This window comes from Oryza sativa, chromosome 8 (genome assembly GCF_034140825.1).
Source record: "Oryza sativa Japonica Group chromosome 8, ASM3414082v1".
NCBI classification, from domain to species: domain Eukaryota; kingdom Viridiplantae; phylum Streptophyta; class Magnoliopsida; order Poales; family Poaceae; genus Oryza; species Oryza sativa.
The window spans coordinates 7,414,127-7,439,632 of record NC_089042.1 but is presented as its reverse complement, the minus strand read 5'-3'; the positions used below and the strand labels follow the sequence as shown (position 1 = coordinate 7,439,632).

General features: G+C 43.1%; 1 long non-coding RNA gene across 4 annotated transcripts; it reads left to right on the top strand.

Moving 5' to 3' along the window:
• The first annotated feature begins 20,190 nt into the window (after positions 1 to 20,190).
• Positions 20,191 to 24,443, top strand: LOC9267621 (uncharacterized). Of its 4 annotated transcripts, none has more exons than XR_010734441.1 (5): positions 20,191 to 20,301; positions 20,392 to 20,636; positions 20,711 to 20,825; positions 22,704 to 22,759; positions 24,066 to 24,443. It is a non-coding gene; the product is annotated as an uncharacterized lncRNA (long non-coding RNA). The 4 variants fall into 4 exon arrangements; XR_010734440.1 differs by having other exon boundaries at positions 20,191 to 20,304; XR_010734439.1 differs by lacking the exon at positions 22,704 to 22,759.
• The last annotated feature ends 1,063 nt before the right edge of the window (positions 24,444 to 25,506 follow it).

Sequence of the window (25,506 nt, the reverse complement as noted above, 5' to 3'; positions counted from 1 at the left end):
CGTCACCAGCCTCTGTCTTCGCTGAGGCGGGGGAGACGCGTCCGAGGCCTAAACAAGATAGCATGGTGTGAGGTCAAAATATTCCGACTACGCGTTAAAAGACAAGAGAGGCTTACCACTAGGTTAGGCGCCTTCCGACGGGTCCCGAGTATGGAGGAAAACTTCCTCCCCTTCTTCGGAACGTTGCTGCCGCTCGTGGTAGCGGCAGCAACGACATCGGACGCCTCCTTGGTGACGCCCTCCTTCAATGACGCCACCGCCTAATGGTCCGCGAGCGGCCCGATGATGTCCGTCAGAGGGAAAGCCTGCGTAACATGAAGTCACAACGCGATCCCGGGAAGAAAGAGGTAAAGGAGTCATCGAGTACACTCATGTTGATTGCGGCCTCGCGTTCAGCCGGACCCTTCTCACAAAGGGGGACAGGTAGGGATGAAACTGGTTCGCATAGTTTCCGTCCGTCCGGACCAATTTTCAGATTCGGAAAAATTCGGTCGGAACTATCCGGAATTTCTCGGATTCGGAAACGAATTCGGATATTTTTTCTCGGATACGAAAACAAATACAGTAAGGGTGATATCCGACGGAATCGGAAAACAGTCGGAAACTATCCGGGATTTTTCATTGGATATCCGGGATATTTTTCAGCAAAAAAAAATGGAACCCTAGCCGGCCGCGCCGCCCACCGCCGGCCGCCGCGTGGCCGGCGTCAGATCCGCGCCGCTGCGGCTGCCCGCTGCCGGCCGTCGCCGCAGCCGCCTGCCGGTGCCGCCCACCGACGCCGTCGCCGCCCACCGAAGCCGTCGCCGCAGCCGCTCCCTAGGTCGTGGCAGTCGAGTGTCACGCCCGGAATTTCTATCCAAAATTCCAAACGCTTACATGTGTGTTAAACCCTCGTCCAGGAATCAACCGAGGCACACAATGACAATTTGATAATAGAGTACAAATAATTAACTATTTAATATTCGCAAATTAAAATTATTACAGAGGTGGATAGTTCCTCTCAAAGAAAATAACATTCTACGCAGCGGAAAATAAAACTATAACAAACTACGGAACAGCTATGGCGACTCCACTCCACAGGCAACTTAACCAGAACAAGCCTAATCCTCCAGATCATCACCTTCACTGAAGTACTCCTCTTCTGATGAATGAATATTGCAAGAATGAGCATATGACATACTCAACAAGCCACACAGCAAATATGCAAGTGCACAGGATAACAAAGGATGGCATAATATAGCTCATTTGCAGAAAACAGCATTTAATAAATATTTGAGAGAACAGTAAAACAGTTGTATAATTAATCAATATTAAATAAACACCATACAACACACCCGTGTTGCATAGGCCCAACCACATTTGAACAACCAACCCCAGTTGAACAAATTGAACCTCCAAACCAGGAATTAACCATTCCAAACCAGAAATTAAATTAGTTACCACATTATTACCATTAATGAGTAGTGTGAGACTAATCACGAAAAACATTGCTCAACTCACCCATAACCGTGGGTACGGCTATTCGAATAGTTTAAACTCTGATCAGAGGTGTACCACTGTACCCACAAGACACAACCCCACATAATGTCACCATGTGCCTCAATACCACCACGGTACCTCGGAAAGGAGTCGTGACAATACCCCTCGCACAACATAACCCATTACAGTGCACCTTTCCTGGATCATAATCACCCCCTTTAAAACAAGGCATGGACTCCCCAGCGACCCCCATGGACTTCTCGCCACTTCTCAGTCAGGCAAACTATAATGAATCACGCTATACAAAAGATAAAGCCGTTGCCCACGCTGGCTTGTGGTTGGCACGATAAATGTTTCACAACAGTAGCTCGCGAACCGGTCCTTAATTGTCATGAGCACAACCATCAAAACCATATGCTCACAACCCACCTTTTCCAGGTTTTAATTAACAATTAATTAACATCGCACGATTAACCATCGTGAGCTACCATTTAAAATAACCATAATTAATAATAAAGTAACATAGTTTATAATTAACCCCTTTAATTAGCTATGTTTCTAGGCATGGCTAAGCAAACCTACAAATAGCATTTAGCTGAACCAATCCTATATATAAGGTTCATGCTAATCAAATTATAACCCATAGGAAAATAAAGTCATCTTCGGCCATTAATTAACTGGGAAAGGTTCACCACCCGATGACATTCGAAAATAAATGCATAGTTGAAATAAAATAATAGCTTTAAACGGGTTCAACATGCTCAAAGGGTTGCTTGGGATCTGTGTGACTTGCCTTGGGCTTCCACAAACGCTTCGGAACCTTCCTCAACGGAAACGCTCTCCTCCGGAACGTCGGAAACTAAAGCAAATAAACAAAATCAACAAAACAGTACAAAAACAAGCATAAACAGTACATGTGGATATTTTTAACATGTAGATCTTGATTTAAGAAGAATTTAGCAACTTGAACCACCTAAAACGGATCTACGGTTATTTAGTTATGATTTTCCGAAGTTTTAATCTATTAGAAAATCGGGAAAAAGAAAAAGAAAAGGAGACGATGACGTCAGCCCTGATGACGTCAGCATGACGTCACCAATGGCCGGCCGATTAGGGTTTGCAAGCTCGCCGGCGATTGGATGGTCGGCCGCGGATTTGGAGAGCACCTACGCGTAGAGGACATCGAGACGAACCCGATGGTACTCACCACGACGACAACCGATGCACGACAACGGCCGGCGACGAGGAAGAAAGCGGCGGCGGCTCGGGTTGGACGGCGGCGGCGAGCTCCGGTGGTCGGCGGCGAAGGGGGACGGACGGCCGAGGTTCCTCACCTCCGTGCGCACCTAACGGCGGCGACGGCAAGCGGCGGCGACGACGGAGGCGGCGGCGCGACGTGGCCGAAGACGGCCGGCGGCGACGGCGAGCTTGGCGCGCGTGGCGGCGACGCTACGAGGCACAGGAGAGGACGAGAGAGGGGGCAAACTGAAGAGGACGACGAGGGGAAGCTATATATAAGCTTGGATTGAAGAGATCGAACTCCATACGAGAGGAATCGACTCGGGAAAGATTAAAACTCGGTTTTAGGGATAAAATCAAAACGAATTTGATTCGGACCAAATACTCAACGGATTGCTCTGTTTCTTGAGGGGAAAGAAAGAGGAGAACGAGAGGATCAAAACCCCTCATTCAATCGGACTCGAGGAGGCCGGATTGAAGCGGAATCGGCGGCGCAAAACGGCGGCTCGGGCTCGGCTTGGCGGCGGCCGGCCGGAGGTAGGAGAAGGGCCTGACATGTGGGCCCCACATGTCAGCGGCTGGAGAGAGGAGGGGCAGCGGCTGGCGGCGGCTCGGCTGGGCCGGCTTGGGCCGCGCGGGAGAGAGAGGATGTTGGGCCGAAATCGGCCCAACGGCTTAGGAGGGGTTTTTTTGAACTTTTTTGAATAAAACAATTTGTGAAATGTTGTTTCAATTATTAAAAATACTTCCCTTGCTCAAATAATTCCCATAAAATTCTAGAAAATAGAAGAGCAAGCATAATATTTAATAAAATTTTATCTATCTCATTTTTATATTGAAAATTTTCATAGAAAATTAGGGTTTAGCTTGTAGGCTTTTAAAATAATTTCTAAAAATGATTTAAAATATGCATTTTTAATTTAATCGATTTTTAGGGCGTGACATCGAGGCCGCTGCCGCCCGCCGCGTGTCGCGCCGCGCCGCTCGAGCCCGCTGCCGCTCCCGCCCGCCGCTGCCACCCGCCGCGCGAACCTGCCCTCCGCCGCCGCACTTCGCAGCCCGCTGCGTGAGCTCGCCCGCCACCGCCGCCCGTCGCAGCCCGCTCGCCACCGCCGCTGTCGGCCGACCACCCCGCCCGGCGCTGCTGTGATGAGGAAGTGAGAGAGAGAGAGTAGAAAGTGTGAGAGAGAGAGAGAGGAGAGGAAGAGTCAACAGAAGATAAGGTTGGGGTGAAAAAAAGGTGGATTTTTTTAATGTAAAAATCGATTTTTTTTTACATGTGGCTCTTTAAAATGAATTTTAAGGCATTAAAATCAACTCGTATGAAAAAGTTGTCAAAAACAAAGTTGTATAATTTATTGAGATCTACCATTTTTATTTTGGTCATTTCTCCATCCGAATTTGATTAAACTATATAAAATTTGAATTTAAAAATATAAGAAATTCAAATAATTTTCTGGGTAGTAACTGATTTCAAATGAAAAAGTTGTCAACAATAAAGTTGTATAACGCATCAACATCTACAACTTTTGTTTTGGTCATTTTTCTATATGACTTTGTTTGAACTATTTTAATTTGAATTTCAAAATATGACAACTTCAAACAATATTTTGAAATACTAAATGATTTCAATTGAAAAAGTCATCAACAACAAAGTTGTATAACTCATCAAGATCTATAACTTTTATTTTGGTCGTTTCTTCATCCGACAAAGTGATAGTAACATTGTTTATAAAATTTACATCTGTCTCATCTGGTTCTATAAAACCATAAGAGAGATATGTAAAGTTTGTGAACAATATTATTATCACTTTATCGGATGAAGAAATAACCAAAATAAAAGTTGTACGTCTTGATGAGCTCTACAACTTTTATGTTCATGACTTTTTCAGCTGAAATTAATTATAGCTTCAAAATATTATTTGAAGTTTTAAAATTCAAATTTTTAGTTGATAAAACAAAGTCACAAGAAAAAATGACCAAAATAATAGCAGTACGAATACAATAACATGATAGAGTATGAGTTTAGAAACATTTAGAAAAAAGAATCATCCAATTTAGAGTTCATATGAGTGACATAAACTAGTTTCAAATTTTCAAATTTATTTTTGCATACGGCTTCTTAAGTCATCCGTATGAAAAATTTGATTTTTCCATGCGGGTCCTTAAGTAGGCCACATACAAACAAATGAAAAAATTCAATTCTGAAAAATAACCACTCGAATTTTTAAAAACTTTCAATTGAAATGTCCAACTCAAAATTTAAAATATTCAACCAATTTTCAAAAATTTCAATATGCCTGCAAAAATTTCAGTGATACACATTAATTTATTTGTTTCATGATAACATAACATTTTCTATCTCCCCCTTGCCCTTATAAATAGAGATAAAATTTGAAAGTGCTGATGTTTTGTTTTTGAAAACTAATGGCTACATCTCTTCCTCGATTTAAGAAACTTATTTTGAGGGGTCATGATATTTTGATAATTATTCGTTACCATATTCGTTTCGATTCGTATTCGCTCTGTATCTGTATTCGATAATATTCGATTCTGTTTTCGTATCCGGGTTTTCGATTCCGATTTCGATTCCGAGAAAAAAATATGAAAACGAATATGATATAGCTAGTTTCCGACCGTATTCGATCCGTTTTCATCCCTAGGGACAGGGATGTCGCTCACCGTCGCGGGGGCGCTGATCATCACCTGGCCGACGCGGCGTGGCACGGTGTCGCTGTCCGGACCTGCAGATCGAGAACAGGAACTGGATAAGTCAGGAGAAACAGACACACCCGGAATAAAATCTGAAATGCAAGAAAAAATACCCCGAGGAGAAAACTGGGTCGCGTCCTCTGCCCAGAGTAGTCAAAGGCCGGGTGGTTGCGTGTCACACCCTGAAAATTTAAAATATAAAAATTGTTGTTTAAATGGAATTTCTAGAATTTATTTTAAAAGTCTTGAAAAGAAGATCTAGTTTTAATAAATAAATTCCAATATAAAAAGTGGCCAGATAAAATTTCATTAAATACTTTGCTTAATTCTATAATTCCTAGATTTTTCTGGGATTTATTTGAGCTAAGGAAGTATTCTTAATAAATGGAATTGCATTTAAGAAATAATTTAAATTGAAAAAGGTTTTAAAAAGTCTCTTTTGGCTTTGGGCCGAAAGTCGGCCCAAAACCTTCTCTCTCTCTCCTCGGCCCAAGCCGGCCCAGTCCACCGCCCGCGCGCGCGCCCTCTCTCGCTGACAGGTGGGGCCCACCTGTCAGTCGTCGTCTACCTTCGGCCGCCGCCGCCGAAACCCTAGTTTCGCGCCGCCGCCGTTTCCTTTCCAAATCCGGCCGTCCCTTTCCTTCTCCGGCCGAATTGATAGAGGGGAAACACTTTCCGGGATCTCCTCTACCTTTTCTCCTTTGGAATCATCGGCTAAATCGGTTTGGAAATCATGGGATTCGAGTTCGTCTCGGATTCGTTTTTGCCGAACCTTCCTTCCTCGTCGCCGGCCGCCGTGGGCCTTCGCCTTCGTCTCCGAGCCCCTTTAAAAGGTTCCCCATGGTCTCCTCTACCCGCCGCCACCCTCGCCTTCGCCTCTCGTCGTCGGAATCGCCCTAGCGTCGTGTGCCCTAGCTTTGCCGCCGCCGCCGCCGCTCCAGCCGTGCGCCGCCGTCGTTCCAGCCGTCGCCGTCGCTCGGGAAGGCCACCGTCGTGATCGCCAAGTCGTCACCGTCGTCGTCCGCCCCTTCGCCGCCGCCGAAGACCGCCGGAGCGTCATCGCCGTCGTCGACCCGAAAAGCTTCGCCGTTTCCTCCTCGTCGCCGTCGCCGTCCGTTGATCTTCCGTCGCCGTTTTGGTCGCCGGTGAGTTCGCCGTGCCGCCCGCTTTGTCTTGGTGCTTTCCGTTTGTGTCCTCGCGCCGCCGTTCGCCGGCGAGCGTGCGCCGCCCGAGCCGTCCGCCCCGCCGAGCCGCCGCCGCCGTCGGTGACGTCACCGCTGACGTCATCAAAGCCGTCCGCCGTGAGCCGTCGTGGACCCGATCGATCTCAGCCGTCCGTTTGGATTGGATCGAATCTCGGCCGTCCGTTCGCGTGAACCGCCGCAGTGCGCCCGGTCCACCGCTAACCCTAGCCCGCTGACGCAATAAACCTTCTTTTCCTTTTCAAAAATAATTCAATATTGCGTCATAATTCAATTTAAACCGATTTAAGTGTTTTAATCCGATTTAATCTTTAAAAATTCATAACTAATTCATCTTAGCTCCGATTTAGTTGGTTCAAGTCTCTAAATTTTTCTAAAATTGAGATCTACACATTAAAAATATCCACATGTACTGTTCATGTTTGTTTATGTGCTGTTTTGGTGATTTTGTTCTTTTCTGCTTAGATTCCGTCGTTTCCGGAGAGTCCGTTTTCGCCGGAGAAGAGTTTGAAGAGTTCCAAGGCCAGCAAGGCAAGTCACACAGATCCCAAACAACCCTTTGAACATGTTGATCCTATTTAAAGCTATTGTTTCTTTTCAACTATTGCATTTATTTTCGAATGTCATTGGGTGGAATTAACCTATTCGTTGTTATAGCCCCTTTTGTTCTTGATTACTTTATTCCTTGATACCTTGGGTTATTGTAACTTGACTAGTTGAGCTTTATGTATTGGTTCAACTAGATATTAGATACAATTGCTTAGCCCTGCTTAGAAACATTAGCTCACTATTGGGATAACTTATGACTCACTGTTATTTAATGATGGCTTAATGATAGTTCACGATGGTCAATCGTGATTAGTTAATTAATTAATGTGCCAACTAAAACCTGGTAATGGTGGGTTGTGAGCACATGGTTTTGAGAGTCGTGCTCATGGCAATTAAGGACCGGTTCACGAGTTTCGGTTGTGAAACATTAACCGTGCCAACCACAAGCCAGCATGGGCAACGGCTTTATCTTTTGTATAGCGTGGTTCATTGTGGGGCACCAGACTGAGAAGTGGCGGAGATAAGCCCACGGGGGTCGCTGGGGAGTCCATGCCTTGTTATAAGGGGGTGATTATGATCCAGGAAGGTGCGCTGCAGTGGATTGTGTTGTATAAGGGGTATTGTCACAACTCCTTTCCGAGGTACCGTGGTGGTATTGAGGCACATGGTGACATGATGTGGGGTTGTGTCTTGTGGGTACAGGGGTACACCTCTGATCAGAGTAAAACTATTCGAATAGCCGTGCCCGCGGTTAAGGGCGGGTCTAACAATGTCTTTCGTGATTAGTTTCACCCTTCTCACCTTAGTAAATGATGCTATAATTGGTAATAATTTGATTAGCTCCTGGTTTGGAATGGTATATTCCTGGTTTGGAGATAGAACTGTGCAGCCGGGATGGTTGTTCAGAGTGGTTGGGCCTATGCAACAGGGTATGTTGTATAGCGTTGGATTAATATTGTTTTACTTAACTGTTTTATTAAATTCTCAAATGTTTGCTAAATGCTGCTTTTGCAAACGAAACCCTATTATGCCATCCTTTGTTATCCTGTGCACTTGCATATTTGCTGCGTGGCTTGCTGAGTATGTCATATACTCACCTTGCAATCATTCATCAGAGGAAGAGTTCTACAGTGAAGCTGATGGTGTGGAGGATTAGGTGTAGCCCTGGTCAAGCTGCCTGTGGAGTGGAGCCGTCTGCGCCGTTTATCTTATTTTTCCGCTGCTTAGATCTTTATTGATTGAGAGGAACTATCCACCTCTGTAATGATATTTTATACGCTTAATAATTAGAGTAATAATTGTACTCTATTATCAATTTGTTATTGTGTGCCTCGGCTGATTCCTGGACGAGGGTTCACACACATGTAAGCGTTTGGAATTTTGGATAGAAATTCCGGGCGTGACAAGTTGGTATCAGAGCCCCCTTGACCCTAGGTTATGCCAAATGGTTACCCATAAGAAGCCCTCTAAAAATATTGGAAAAGTAGAACTGTTCTCCTCCCTTTCTCTTTTAATTAAACCAAACTAATGGCACATGCACTTCATAATCTCTTTTAATGGTTTTCGTTCAAAATTTATTCCAGTGTTGTTAGTACTGTACATCTATTACCGTACTAATGGCTCATTTACCAGCAAAAGTTTTACAATGTTGTTCCATTTAATCTTGTTGCAATAAAATAAATTTAGCAAGTTGATTTTATAACTTTCTTTTATTTCTTTTGAACCTGTTATTCCAAAGTACAAAACTTGTAACCTTATTTCTGACTTTTCCCAACTCCTCTTGCAAACTTGGTTTACTTTATTTACTTACCTTTTACTTTGAATTTCTAAAACTTTATTCAAATTAATCCAAAAACTTGTGCTATTAATTGGATAGATGTCTTAACTCCCTCCTTTCACTTGTCTTTAGATGCCGCGCTACAAGCCTGAGTACTTGTTTGGTGTTGAGGGTTTTGTCCAGGAGTTGCGTACAATGTCCTTTGTCATTGGATTTGGGACTGCCCCTTTTTATGCCCAGATTCGTCATGATCGTCATGAAGAGAGGTGCCGAGTCAAAGTCACCTTGAACAGTAATAGTGAAGATATTCCATCGGTGATGTTCGAAGCTGGAGGAAGAAACTACATCCATGCATGTCAGGAGGTGGCAAGGATCGCCATAGGAGAGCTCCGTGATCGCTACAGTGATCAGTTGGCCGACACTGAGTATCGTTACCATCCTCGTCAACCACAGGGGAGTGACCGTAGCAGTTACCTTGAGACTGAAGGAATTGAGAATGATGTTACCACAAGACATTTGGTTGAGATGCTGTGGGCTATGGATGAAAGTCGTGCGGAAACTGTGTTAGCGGCTCAAGATCGTGAAGATTGGAATCGTGGTAAGATTTGTAAGCTAGAAGACAAGGTGGATCGTTTGGAGAAGGAACTAGCTGCGTTGAAGGGAGAAGCACCGCCGCAGAAGGCCAGGATTCGTCTTACCGCAAGGAAGAGAGCTTTATTTGTCCCTCGTTATCAATTGGCGCCAAAGGTCCGTGTGGTGGAGAAAGAAGTTGCCCCAGCAGATCCTCCGGTCGTCAACGTGAGTGATGATGAAGAAGAACCCAAGCACACTCATTCCAAGATTGAGTGGGTAGCAACTCAGGATGATGAAGAAGAGCCGAACGAACCTTCAATCGACCTCCGATGCTCGGAAGAACTAGAGTGACTTGTTAAGCCGTTGTCTTAGATCGTTGTGTTAGTTTGCTTGTTTTAAGTTTGCTTGTGTGTGTGAGGGTCTTGCATGTGATTTACATCAGTGGTGGGATGTAAGTGCATGCGTTTGTTTGCTTTTGAGTGTTAGGAAGTTGGTGAGTTTAGTGGTGTGAGAGTCTTCAGTTTGTAATAATGAAACTCAGTTAAGATCAATAAAAGTTAAAGTAATTCTCTGTCCTAAGTAGTTTCCCCCGGTTTCTCTTCTTGTGCCCTGTCCATGCCAGATGGTGAACACTCGCAGCAACGGGAATGGTCCCAACAACCCCAATAACAACAATGGAGAGAACCCCACTCTTGCTCAAGTTCTTGCTCAACAGACTCAGCTTATGCACATGATGATGCAACAACTTCAGAATCAGCAGAACCAAGGAAATAACCATGCAACTCCCCAGAACAAGTTAGCAGAATTTCTTCGTGTGAGGCCGCCTGTTTTCTCTAGTACCACTAATCCTGTCGAAACTGGTGATTGGCTGCATGCCATAGAGAAGAAGTTGGATTTGCTTCAATGCACTGATCAGGAGAAGGTCTCATTTGCATCACATCAGTTGCATGGCCCTGCCTCTGAATGGTGGGATCACTTCCGCCTGAATAGGACTACTGCTGAACCTATCACTTGGCTTGAATTCACCACTGCTTTCCGGAAGACGCATATACCATCGGGAGTGGTGTCTCTCAAGAAGAAGGAGTTCAGGTCGCTTACCCAGGGATCTCGCTCTGTTACGGAGTATCTGCACGAGTTCAATCGTCTAGCTCGTTATGCTCCGGAAGATGTGCACAATGATGAAGAGCGTCAGGAGAAGTTCTTGGAAGGACTTAATGATGAGCTTTCTTACCCACTCATGACTGGAGATTATTCTGATTTCCAGAAGTTGGTGGATAAGGCTATTCATCAGGAGGACAAATACAATCGCATGGAGCAGAAGAAACGCCGGATTGCTCAATTCAAGACGCAACAGGGGAATAATCAGAAGCCGCGTCTTACTTTAGGACCTCAGTCCATGCCACCGGGAGGTTCTTCGTCGGTTGTTCGTCCGCAGCGTCAGTTCTTCAACAACAATGCTGGCAACAACATCCGCAATCAAGTTCCACGCCCTGTTGTAGCTCCAACACAGCAACAGCCTGCTAAGAGGGAGCAAGGTAGCAAGCCCGTGGTGTGTTTCAACTGTGGAGACCCAGGACATTATGCTGACAAGTGTCCGAAGCCCCGTCGCGTGAAGGTTGTTCCTGCTCAGAGCAACTCTACCGCACCAGTATCAAAGGCCCGTGTCAATCATGTTGCAGCTGCAGAGGCTCAAGATGCTCCAGATGTGATTTTGGGTACGTTCCCTGTTAACTCAGTTCCTGCAACAGTACTTTTCGATTCTGGTGCTACACATTCATTTCTATCTATGAGTTTTGCGGGAAATCATGGGATGGAAGTAGAGGATCTTAGACGTCCTTTGATGGTTAGTACCCCAAGTAATCAAGCACTCTCTTTGCAACGTAGCCCCTCTATCAGAATAGAAATTCAAGGGGTACCATTTCTGGCCAATCTTATCTTGTTAAAATCCAAGGACCTTGATGTCATCCTAGGGATGGACTGGTTAGCCAGACATAAAGGTGTTATAGACTGTGCTAACAGAAAAGTAACTCTCACCAGTAGTGATGGTCGAGTTGTAACTGTTCATGCATTATCTTCTGAGTCTTTAAGGTCAAGACTGAACCAGATAACTTTGGAAGAGATTCCTATAGTCCGGGAGTATTCTGATGTGTTCCCAGATGATTTACCTGGTATGCCGCCCAAAAGGGATATAGAGTTCAGAATAGATTTGGTACCAGGAACAACTCCGATCCATAAGAGACCTTATAGAATGGCAGCCAATGAGTTGGCAGAAGTTAAGAGGCAAGTAGATGATTTGCTTCAGAAAGGATACATCAGACCGAGTTCATCACCATGGGGAGCTCCGGTTATATTTGTGGAAAAGAAAGACCATACCCAAAGGATGTGTGTGGACTATCGTGCACTAAACGATGTGACTATCAAGAATAAGTACCCGCTACCCAGAATTGATGATTTGTTTGATCAGCTTAAAGGTGCCACCGTTTTCTCCAAGATAGATCTTCGCTCAGGGTATCACCAGTTAAGAATCAAAGAGGAAGATATCCCTAAGACAGCTTTTACCACTAGGTATGGGTTGTTCGAATGTACTGTTATGTCTTTTGGACTTACCAATGCCCCTGCTTTCTACATGAACTTGATGAATAAGGTGTTTATGGAATACCTAGATAAGTTTGTGGTGGTCTTTATTGATGACATTCTTATCTACTCTCGAACCAAAGAAGAGCATGAAGAACATCTTCGCCTTGCATTGGAGAAGCTACGAGAACATCAACTGTATGCTAAGTTTAGCAAGTGTGAATTTTGGTTGTCTGAAGTGAAATTCCTTGGTCACGTCATCTCAGCAGGAGGAGTTGCCGTCGATCCTAGTAATGTGGAATCCGTAACCAATTGGAAACAACCAAAGACAGTTTCAGAGATTCGCAGTTTCCTAGGCCTCGCAGGATATTACCGGAGGTTTATAGAGAATTTTTCCAAGATTGCTAAGCCCATGACACGATTGCTTCAGAAAGATGTGAAGTACAAGTGGTCAGAAGAATGTGAGCAGAGTTTTCAAGAGTTGAAGAATCGCTTAATATCAGCTCCTATTTTGATTTTGCCTGATCCAAAGAAGGGTTTCCAAGTGTATTGCGATGCATCTAAACTTGGGTTAGGTTGTGTTTTGATGCAAGATGGGAAGGTGGTTGCCTATGCATCTCGTCAGTTACGTCCGCATGAGAAGAACTACCCTACTCATGATCTTGAGTTAGCTGCAGTAGTTCATGCGTTGAAGATTTGGCGTCATTATCTTTTCGGTATTCGTACAGAGGTGTATACCGATCACAAGAGTTTAAAGTATATCTTTACTCAGCCGGATCTGAACATGAGACAAAGGAGATGGTTGGAATTAATTAAGGATTATGACATGGGAATTCATTATCACCCGGGAAAGGCTAATGTTGTAGCAGACGCTCTTAGCAGGAAAGGCTATTGCAGTGCTACAGAAGGACGACAGTTGCCATTGGAATTATGCAAGGAATTTGAAAGATTAAATTTGGGAATTGTCAGTAGAGGTTTCGTTGCAACCTTAGAAGCGAAGCCCACTCTAATTGATCAAGTTAGAGAAGCCCAAATTAATGATCCTGATATTCAAGAGATCAAGAAGAATATGAGAAGAGGAAAAGCTATCGGTTTCTTGGAGGATGAGCACGGAACTGTATGGTTGGGCGAGAGAATCTGTGTCCCCGACAACAAAGATTTAAAAGATGCAATTCTGAAAGAAGCTCATGATACTTTATATTCCATTCACCCTGGTAGTACTAAGATGTACCAGGATCTCAAGGAAAGATTTTGGTGGGCAAGTATGAAGCGTGAAATTGCAGAATACGTAGCAGTATGTGATGTTTGTCAGCGAGTCAAGGCAGAACATCAGAAACCTGCTGGATTGTTGCAGCCTTTGAAGATTCCTGAATGGAAATGGGAAGAAATCGGTATGGATTTTATCACTGGTTTACCCAGAACGTCATCTGGCCATGACTCTATTTGGGTAATAGTCGACAGACTTACCAAAGTGGCACATTTCATTCCGGTAAAGACAACTTATTCCGGTAGTCGCTTAGCGGAATTGTATATGGCATGGATTGTGTGTTTGCATGGCGTCCCTAAGAAGATAGTGTCTGATCGAGGCAGTCAGTTTACTTCAAATTTTTGGAAGAAACTTCAGGAAGAGATGGGTTCTAAGCTGAACTTTAGTACTGCTTATCATCCGCAGACAGACGGACAAACCGAAAGGGTGAATCAGATTTTGGAAGACATGTTGAGAGCTTGTGCTTTAGATTTCGGTGGAAGTTGGGATAAGAATCTACCTTATGCAGAATTTTCGTATAATAACAGTTATCAAGCTAGTCTTCAGATGGCTCCTTACGAAGCACTGTATGGTCGGAAGTGCCGCACTCCGCTTTTGTGGGATCAAACGGGAGAACGTCAGGTTTTCGGGACGGATATCCTAAGGGAAGCAGAAGAAAAGGTAAAGATCATTCAAGAAAGATTGCGTGTGGCTCAGTCTCGACATAAGAGTTATGCCGACAATCGCCGCAGAGATTTGAGTTTTGAAGAAGGAGATTACGTGTATCTTCGTGTCACGCCTCTACGGGGAGTTCATCGTTTTCATACCAAAGGAAAATTGGCACCGCGTTTTGTGGGACCTTATAAGATTGTCAGTAGAAGAGGAGAGGTTGCTTATCAGTTAGAGTTACCTCAATCTTTGGCAGGAGTCCATAATGTGTTCCATGTGTCGCAATTGAAGAAGTGTTTAAGGGTACCTACCGAGGAGGCTAATCTTGATCAGATAGAAGTCCAAGAGGATTTGACCTATGTTGAGAAACCAATCCGCATCTTGGAAACAAATGAGAGAAGGACCAGGAATCGAGTTATCCGTTTTTGCAAAGTCCAGTGGAGTAATCACTCGGAAGAAGAGTCAACTTGGGAACGAGAAGATGAATTGAAGTCAGCTCATCCGTATCTGTTCGCCAGTTCTTCCGAATCTCGAGGACGAGATTCTGTTTAAGGGGGGTAGGTTTGTCACACCCTGAAAATTTAAAATATAAAAATTGTTGTTTAAATGGAATTTCTAGAATTTATTTTAAAAGTCTTGAAAAGAAGATCTAGTTTTAATAAATAAATTCCAATATAAAAAGTGGCCAGATAAAATTTCATTAAATACTTTGCTTAATTCTATAATTCCTAGATTTTTCTGGGATTTATTTGAGCTAAGGAAGTATTTTTAATAAATGGAATTGCATTTAAGAAATAATTTAAATTGAAAAAGGTTTTAAAAAGTCTCTTTTGGCTTTGGGCCGAAAGTCGGCCCAAAACCTTCTCTCTCTCTCCTCGGCCCAAGCCGGCCCAGTCCACCGCCCGCGCGCGCGCCCTCGCTCGCTGACAGGTGGGGCCCACCTGTCAGTCGTCGTCTACCTTCGGCCGCCGCCGCCGAAACCCTAGTTTCGCGCCGCCGCCGTTTCCTTTCCAAATCCGGCCGTCCCTTTCCTTCTTCGGCCGAATTGATAGAGGGGAAACACTTTCCGGGATCTCCTCTACCTTTTCTCCTTTGGAATCATCGGCTAAATCGGTTTGGAAATCATGGGATTCGAGTTCGTCTCGGATTCGTTTTTGCCGAACCTTCCTTCCTCGTCGCCGGCCGCCGTGGGCCTTCGCCTTCGTCTCCGAGCCCCTTTAAAAGGTTCCCCGTGGTCTCCTCTACCCGCCGCCACCCTCGCCTTCGCCTCTCGTCGTCGGAATCGCCCTAGCGTCGTGTGCCCTAGCTTTGCCGCCGCCGCCGCCGCTCCAGCCGTGCGCCGCCGTCGTTCCAGCCGTCGCCGTCGCTCGGGAAGGCCACCGTCGTGATCGCCAAGTCGTCGCCGTCCTCGTCCGCCCCTTCGCCGCCGCCGAAGACCGCCGGAGCGTCATCGCCGTCGTCGACCCGAAAAGCTTCGCCGTTTCCTCCTCGTCGCCGTCGCCGTCCGTTGATCTTCCGTCGCCGTTTTGGTCGCCGGTGAGTTCGCCGTGCCGCCCGCTTTGTCTTGGTGCTTTCCATTTGTGTCCTCGCGCCGCCGTTCGCCGGCGAGCGTGCGCCGCTCGAGCCGTCCGCCCCGCCGAGCCGCCGCTGCCGTCGGTGACGTCACCGCTGACGTCATCAAGGCCGTCCGCCGTGAGCCGTCGTGGACCCGATCGATCTCGGCCGTCCGTTTGGATTGGATCGAATCTCGGCCGTCCGTTTGCGTGAACCGCCGCCGTGCGCCCGGTCCACCGCTAACCCTAGCCCGCTGACGCAATAAACCTTCTTTTCCTTTTCAAAAATAATTCAATATTGCGTCATAATTCAATTTAAACCGATTTAAGTGTTTTAATCCGATTTAATCTTTAAAAATTCATAACTAATTCATCTTAGCTCCGATTTAGTTGGTTCAAGTCTCTAAATTTTTCTAAAATTGAGATCTACACATTAAAAATATCCACATGTACTGTTCATGTTTGTTTATGTGCTGTTTTGGTGATTTTGTTCTTTTCTGCTTAGATTCCGTCGTTTCCGGAGAGTCCGTTTTCGCCGGAGAAGAGTTTGAAGAGTTCCAAGGCCAGCAAGGCAAGTCACACAGATCCCAAACAACCCTTTGAACATGTTGATCCTATTTAAAGCTATTGTTTCTTTTCAACTATTGCATTTATTTTCGAATGTCATTGGGTGGAATTAACCTATTCGTTGTTATAGCCCCTTTTGTTCTTGATTACTTTATTCCTTGATACCTTGGGTTATTGTAACTTGACTAGTTGAGCTTTATGTATTGGTTCAACTAGATATTAGATACAATTGCTTAGCCCTGCTTAGAAACATTAGCTCACTATTGGGATAACTTATGACTCACTGTTATTTAATGATGGCTTAATGATAGTTCACGATGGTCAATCGTGATTAGTTAATTAATTAATGTGCCAACTAAAACCTGGTAATAGTGGGTTGTGAGCACATGGTTTTGAGAGTCGTGCTCATGGCAATTAAGGACCGGTTCACGAGTTTCGGTTGTGAAACATTAACCGTGCCAACCACAAGCCAGCATGGGCAACGGCTTTATCTTTTGTATAGCGTGGTTCATTGCGGGGCACCAGACTGAGAAGTGGCGGAGATAAGCCCACGGGGGTCGCTGGGGAGTCCATGCCTTGTTATAAGGGGGTGATTATGATCCAGGAAGGTGCGCTGCAGTGGATTGTGTTGTATAAGGGGTATTGTCACAACTCCTTTCCGAGGTACCGTGGTGGTATTGAGGCACATGGTGACATGATGTGGGGTTGTGTCTTGTGGGTACAGGGGTACACCTCTGATCAGAGTAAAACTATTCGAATAGCCGTGCCCGCGGTTAAGGGCGGGTCTAACAATGTCTTTCGTGATTAGTTTCACCCTTCTCACCTTAGTAAATGATGCTATAATTGGTAATAATTTGATTAGCTCCTGGTTTGGAATGGTATATTCCTGGTTTGGAGATAGAACTGTGCAGCCGGGATGGTTGTTCAGAGTGGTTGGGCCTATGCAACAGGGTATGTTGTATAGCGTTGGATTAATATTGTTTTACTTAACTGTTTTATTAAATTCTCAAATGTTTGCTAAATGCTGCTTTTGCAAACGAAACCCTATTATGCCATCCTTTGTTATCCTGTGCACTTGCATATTTGCTGCGTGGCTTGCTGAGTATGTCATATACTCACCTTGCAATCATTCATCAGAGGAAGAGTTCTACAGTGAAGCTGATGGTGTGGAGGATTAGGTGTAGCCCTGGTCAAGCTGCCTGTGGAGTGGAGCCGTCTGCGCCGTTTATCTTATTTTTCCGCTGCTTAGATCTTTATTGATTGAGAGGAACTATCCACCTCTGTAATGATATTTTATACGCTTAATAATTAGAGTAATAATTGTACTCTATTATCAATTTGTTATTGTGTGCCTCGGCTGATTCCTGGACGAGGGTTCACACACATGTAAGCGTTTGGAATTTTGGATAGAAATTCCGGGCGTGACATTGCGGGCCTGGAGCGGTTGGATCCGCCTACCTACGAAGTCGGCAGTGACTTCGTACCCTGACAACCCCCGTATTCGGAGGTCATCGATGATGTCGATGAAAGACTGGAGGGAGGGAGTCAGGGCGGGTTTGGCAGTGCACTCTGGGATCTTGTCTGGTTGGGACAGGATCCGAGTTCTCTATCTGAAGATAGAACCATCTTGCCCGCCATTTGCTGCGAGAAGAGGGGCACTGGAAGGGGATGTAGCGCGACTTCAGGCGATACCGAAGTCGAAATCCAACACATCCGGATACCCTGTTGGGTTCCATCCAGCACAACTCATAGTAAAAATGGAAAAGATCAAGGAAGGGCTCTACCCCAATGTAGGCCTCGCAAAGATAGGAAAAAAATGCTAAGGAATGCGATGGAATTGGGGTTTAGGTGAAGCAAAGAAAGGCCATAGAAGTATAAGACGAGAAGAAGAAATTCGGAAGGCGAGGAAGAAAACCGCAAGAAATGTAATCTTCGACCGCGACCATGCGGCCCAAGATGGGTTCGGGTTCAATACCTCCTATCTCCCTCTGCATGGTCCCTCGACCAGGGAGGGCGCCGTCGTCCTGCAACTTCTTCAGGGACGCGGTAGTTGAGGTGGACTTGTCGAGATCCATCGCCTAGCATAGACTGTTTTTTCAGTTTATACCTGGGACTATGTAGGACAGCACCTAGCACATATGTCGGTTTAACTCCTTTCCATTAAGACTTGTTGATAAACCCCCATTGCAAAATTTTATATTTTTAAGGGGGATAGTGTACCATGACTTTGTACACCTAGAGACAAATATTTAATCTTGGTAAGCCCCCACAATGCCTAAAAGAAACCCACCATACTAGGAACAAAGTCATAAGCAAACTATGTGATTTATGTTGAGAAGGCTCAATGCGCGAATTTTGTGCCCCTTTATGGTTGGATGCAAGATTTGTACATTGAAGCAACTCACAAACATGGTTAGGAAACTTGACTTATAGATTTTGAAAACTTCTCTAAAATGATCCATTTGTTTTAAAAATTACCACCGCAACCTACTAATCAGTTGGACTGAAGGGGATTGTTCTATGGCATGTATGCAATACAAAAAAATATCTTCATAAGCATTGAATCATTCCATACATTCATCGCATCATTCATTCATCATGATATCATAGCATACATTCATGCCTTCTTAAAAAAAAGTTATTTCTATACATGCCATCAAGCAACCCGCTTAACTTTAAATTGGTAACCTTCGTGTTGCTGTCCAGAATTTTAAACTTTTGTAAATGTGGGCTCAACTAAGATAGATCATTGGCCATAGATCCCACAAATATGTACCATAATATACCTGGTTAGAACCAACTTCTCTAGTACCATTTTTGGTCATCTACCAAAGCCTTTGTAAACCACAACTGAGTAAAACCTGCCACCCATCCACTAAATAGAAGTTTCTAAATGTTTTATGGTAGCAAGTTTATAATACAACTTAAGAAAGTTACTATCATTTGTGAATCCTCAAGAGATAGTCTAGACTTAAGCTAACCTTACCCATTGGAATTAAGTAGAACCTTTTGTTAGAGATATTAAATGTGGTATGTTTGAAAGAGGCTTAGAAAAATAATTAAATCAGATACTATCGTGTCATCAGAAAGCATCATACAAGTAAAACTTTTAGTAGGTCTTTCAAACATCAGTCAAGATTAGAATTATAATCCATTCTTAAGATTAGGAGCTCGATAGTAAGAACCACACTAGAAGAGTAGAATTCTTGGGAAGCCAACACAAAAAAAAAATGTAACCCGCCCACAACCCTACCCAAATCTCGGGGACGAGATTTATTTTAAGGGGGATAGGTTGTAACATACCCGGATTAAGAAATTTTCGTCAAATCTAGTTGAAAGGAAAGTCCTTCAATTTGTTGAACCAAAAATTTCCATTTTTAACCTAGGGGAAGTTGACCTAACTCATGTAACTAAATAAAATTTGAGGGCAAATTAAAACTTTTTCATTTATAACCTAGGACAAAAATACAAACACAGGTGTAAGCATGCATACTTGCATAAGACATGTTTTGACTTGAGTCCTTCTTATGCATTTGGATTTTCGATTTGTATTTCATAATAGGTCTCATGAATAATATCTGAAATCTACACAAACAACTAAACCATTAGAGCCTATTTTCTCCTAATTACTGTGAGTAGTCTATCCAAAATTTTTAAGTGCAACCAAAGAAAATGGAATCTAGGTATCTCCATCTATCATCACAAAAATCCACACTAATTTATCCTGGCCACAAAATAAACTATGGAGTTACAAAGAAAGGGTGAGAGAATTAATCCAGAAAATTCGTCCAAAACCATTTACACGGTTACACCCAATCATCTACCCATAGCACTCACACCCACCTAGCCTATATTGCCCTGGACCCACATGGAAGCCTCTCTGAGTCACTTCTTCTCTGTCCATATTCTATTTCTCCTCCATCCAACACAGTGACAGCCGAGAGAGAGACCGAGGGAGCCGACCAGCACTGGACGGCGTCGACGCGTGGCCTCGACGTGGCAGCGCCGAACCGAGGCTTCACCTCCACCCAGCTACATCGCCTCCTCCCCATTACCACTCCTGAGCCGAGCAAACCGAGGGGGAGAGCTCCGGCTTTTCTTTTCCATCTCGACCTTGCCGCCGGCCGTGAAGACGACGGCCGTTGCCATCGCCATTGTGCCGTGGTCGTCTCCTCTCTTCTACCGTTCCATAATTTCCTCATCATGCCGATCATCTTCTATTTTGACACCACGTCATTTCATCCACTGCAGCCACGGGAACGCAGAGCTCGCCGACGATGCTCTGGAGCGCGCACTGGACGCCGTCATCGGGTTCTCATCGTCGTTCCGACCGAACCGAACCACCCCAAGCCGAACCCTTGCGCCACCAGGATCACCTCGACGTCCTCTTCAAGATACCCCAAGAAAACCCATCCAATGGCGCAGCGATCTTGGAGATCGACATCGTGTTCTCCAACTCCATTCAATCGCTTCCATCATCGATTCCATTCTCTCCGGTGAGCGTCAGTCAAATTCCATGCATGAATAGCCTCCCTAGATAGCTTTTGACCTCTTGCATGCACCGTACTAGTGACTCCCCTTACAGATCGAGCAGCCGACGTCATTCCTGGAGTTGTGCCATGCCGCCATGGAGCTTCGCCGTCGCTGTGGCTCTGCAGACATCCCTAGCCTTGTCTAGCATCTCGGTGAGCACCCAGCAGCCTATACAACATACATGCATGCATCCCTTTGGGTAAATCCAGTCTATAGCACGACATGCACCACCACCCGAAAACATCCTCTGCTCGGACTCGCCGCTGGCGCTACTCCGATGTCCAATATCTGAGAAATGCATAGGACTGGAATCGTGATAGCATGCCCTTCATTTTCTATTTTGGTCGCAACCCCAACGGAGTTACCGTTTGTCGCCAACACCGGCGAGCAGAGGTGCCGCCCATGGCTGCTCTGCTGCTTATCGAATGGAGAAGAAACAGGGACTTCATTTTGAGAAGTTAAACAACTATAAGGTTCATTATGTAATGCTTTCACTCAATGACATATGGACCTAGGACTGCGGGTTGATTTCCTGAAACTCTAGGGGCCCATTTGCATATTATCCTGAGACCGACAGGTGGACCCCATGAGTTTAAAAATCTGAAAATGTAAAAAGATAATACTAAAAGCCTTTACTTTTTAACAGGAAAACATCTAAACTTGTAAAATCCATATAAAATCAAATATAACTTATTTTGAGATGATTCAAATTTATGGAGGTTAAGGAAACTATGAACTTTAATGTGGAAACATAAAGCTTGGCACCCTCAGTACAGAATTTGTCTCTAAAATTGGTCTAAGATAAATCATACATAAAGCATACACAAACTTATAAAATGCATATAAAATTCATCTCAACTCATTTTAGAGCAAACTCAGTTTCTATAGATCCATCAACTTATGTTTTCCTAAAAAGTAAAATGAAATAGTATACATACTTTAGATCAAATGCCTCTGAAACTATTATCTTTAAAATGACTAGTTTTAGGTAAGCTGAAATTTAGAAATTCACATAAAATTCATCTTAGAACTATTTTAAGTAAACCCAAGTTCTGTAGAATCACCAAAACATATACTTCTAGGTTATAAAATAAAATTATATACTTACTGTATGATAAAATCCTCTAAATATTTATGTAAGTAATAACCAATATAGAGTAGCCTTTAATTTGTAAAATTTGTAGAAAATTCATTTTTAGTTCAAATGGAGTGAACCAAATTTCTATATAACCAGAAAATAGTGAGCTTCAACATAGTAAAATAAAATATGGCACCTTTTGAACAGGTTATAGTTCTAATCTTTAAATAGATAACCTAGGAGTTAATCACCTAGTAATGGTTAAGCAAAATATATGTGTGAGGTAGTTAAAATGCACTCTAGCTATGAATAAACCAACATAAAACTTGTTAGACCAGAGAGGTCATAGTTCCATCCCCATCCACCAAAACATAAGGCACTTAGCTCATATAATAATTTTTAGGTTGATATAATAAATTGCTAGCATAGACTAGAGCTCCCCTAGTTTATAAAATATGAACCATGATAATAAAGACCATAAGCTTATGAACTAAGGTTAAATTAGTTAACTAAAATACTCATTTTATACATCACTAGCTATATGAGGCAAGTTCTGGACCTAAACATCTAAAGCCATGAACCTATAAAACACTATACACCTATAACACGTTATAACTTGTAAAATATATAAAGAATTCATATTAACTCCAAAAAATTGTCAAACCAAATGTGTTAGTCTTAGAAAACACATATCCTCACCCCAGCAAGCATAAACTTGATAAGAATCACCTTACAACAGCATTTCACAATAGTACCTATGTAAATCCTACACTATACCGACGAAACTTCTAAAATTCATAACTCTCAAATGAAATGAGATAAAATAGAAATTCTTTCACATAAATTCATATTAGACTAGTACCTATACACTGTGCACAAATCAATCATTTTAGAGCATTTTGGATTTTTTGCATATTTCGGTGTTTAATTGCATAACGTGTACTTTGTATAGATGATTGCTTAAACGGTAAAGAAGTGATTTAGATGCTGACATTTTCCTGATTCAAGGCAAGTCCCACCTCCCTCTCTTTGATCACTTTGAACCTATGTTTTGGAGGTTATTGAAAATGTTTGCAAATCTTGCATGTCGATTGTACTCTAAACAATTAAAATTTTGTTAAACTTGTTAGACAAACTCCTATTATTTGCATTATCACCTTAACCCCACATATATCCATATCCATCATTCCTTCCTAACCTTAGGAACAATAGGAACAATATGACTATACCACTTTATATATGAATTTTGGAGTCACTAGGTTACTATAATGCTTAGCCATGCTTAGAATGATCTTCCTTGTCATTATGGGCTCACTACAAATATGAAAACTGATTTTGAAATAATCTGGACAGAACTTTAATACTTGCGATTTTGATAAATAAAATGATGGAAAACATGGATTTTAGGTTTAGGTCTCAAGTGGTGCACATATGGTGATTAGTTGTGTACCGATAGAGGGAGAGTGCGTCCAAACCGACCTAAGGATTTCACTCAATGATTTCACTCAATGTCAGTTTATTTCATATACAGTACAACCACATGTGCTAGTATGGGATAGCCCAAGCTTAGTAAATTATTTATGGTTTAGCCTTACATTCTGGTAGGCTAGTGTGTATGAGTTCGGATAACTCAGAGGAACTTTCTATTTTCCCCGACGTGGTAGTTTAGGTGACTAAGTCTGTCCAATACAACGGTATTGTGCCACGTGGGTGGGTTCCCGTTGTGTCCGCCACCACAACCTTAAGTCATATAACGTGTATGGCTTAGGATGGAGTAACACGTATCGTGCTGGTGTAAGGCTAAATCATGAATTTTGGAAAAGCTTTATTGCGAGTAATAAATCGGGTACTTATGTATCGCGTGCCATGCTCTTGCATGATTATTATTTCGCATCATGTGGGTAAAGTGTACAAACTCTGCAGAGTTAAAACTAATCGATTAGCCGTGCTCGTGGTCATGAGCGGCGTGTGGATATGTATTGAGTATAGACTTGTGTTTATTCTTCTAAATGTTGAAATTTACCTTCAAATTGTGATGAGATTTGAGAATGATCTCCTTGCTGCCATGGAAGGCAATGAGGTGCATATGTATATTTATACATGATTAATGCCTACTTTGATGCCCAATATGTCAAGTACTAGCTTGCTGAAATTTATTTGAAAGTAAACCTGATTTAGAAATGTTTTATGCAAATAAAACTTGCTTTATGCTAAAAAGATTATGCCTTCCTTAATTATATGCCTTGCAAGTAGGGTGTTAGGCTTGTCTTGGTGCTTGCTGACTCTTGCTGTTGAATTAACCTTTTGCTTGCAGGTTTTAGATTTAGTCTTTGAGTGATGCGGGTAATCGACTGCTTCTTCTAGGACTTGGAACTTAATGGGGGTAAACCCCTAGTCGGTGTGCTTGTGGTTTGGGTAGACAAGCTTCCGTTGTTCTCTTATATATCTATTTGGCCGGTCGGCCTATGTAACTATTAAGTTGATTTAAGTCTTTAAGTTCTTTTCTTCAAGTTGATGTAAGTCTTTAAGTCCTTTTCTTCTTAAATGTGTCTGCTATGTATGTCCATGCTTAAGATGAAAGTGTGAATCTAGTGTATATCCTGGGAACTAGATTCACATGAGTATGAGTTAAGAATATTTGAGATGTTGTAGATCTTTAACTATTTTTGTCAAGTATCCTGAATGTGTAACATATCTGGTCGTCGTCTTCGAGTGGTTTGACGGGCATATCTCAGGTTGAAGTTGACTGGCAGGCTAAAGGTCCAGCAATGTCTCCAATATTCTTCTCTCGAGGTGTCGGATGTTTCATTATGTTTGTTTGATGACTTGAATTATTCACTTCATCCCTCAAATATAATGGAAGGTCCGGAAAGCCTACGACACTCAATTTTTCACGTACTAAAGAAATAATACTAATCAATGTAATTAATGCTAATGATGGTAATTAGCAAGAGCGCTAATCAGGCGCGGGTGTGGGGAAGGGGGGTGTGCGCGGCTGCGCGAGTTAAGCAGCCGGCGCGCGCGAGCCCCTTAGGAACCCCCATGTCAAGGCAAACAACAAGGATAAATGTGCATTGCCAAGAGATGTGTCAAAGCAAACAACAAGGATAAATATGCAGTGTTAAGAGGTGTGTCAAGGCAAACAACAAGGATTTTGGCAAAGTCAAAGAAAAAAATTAACCCCACAGGGAAGAGCACTAGGAATATCATGTATAAAAACGTTTTTAACTGGTGAGCAAAGGTAGGCTCACATGATCAACATTAATTCAAAAACATATTCTAGAATATAGTAAATTGCTGATCGAAATGTTACTCATCGACATTCTCTTGTTTTGCACAGCACGCCATCACCTCAAGTGGAATATTGATTGCATGATTATCTTCTTCACACCATCGCGTTCTACGTGAGTCAGTCTCTCTAAATATGCACTTTTGCCATCGACTAATTTTAGTAGTCGTTCCATATAGATCTTGAAAGAAGACGTTAATGATATGATCAACAATTGTTATATTGTTATACATTGTGAAATTATTCAAACTGTTATTTGGGTTTATATTCACGCCCTCATGTTGTCCTCAATGGGCTATAACAGGCGTGTGCCTTGTGTGACAAATAGAAAAATCAATATTTTTTAAGTGCATAACACAAAAAGAAAAATGAATAGAATTGACCTAAGAACATTCGACTTTGTGACATGCAGAAAATATATTTTCTTATACTCTATTTATTTTTTCTATTCGTGACATCCGAATCC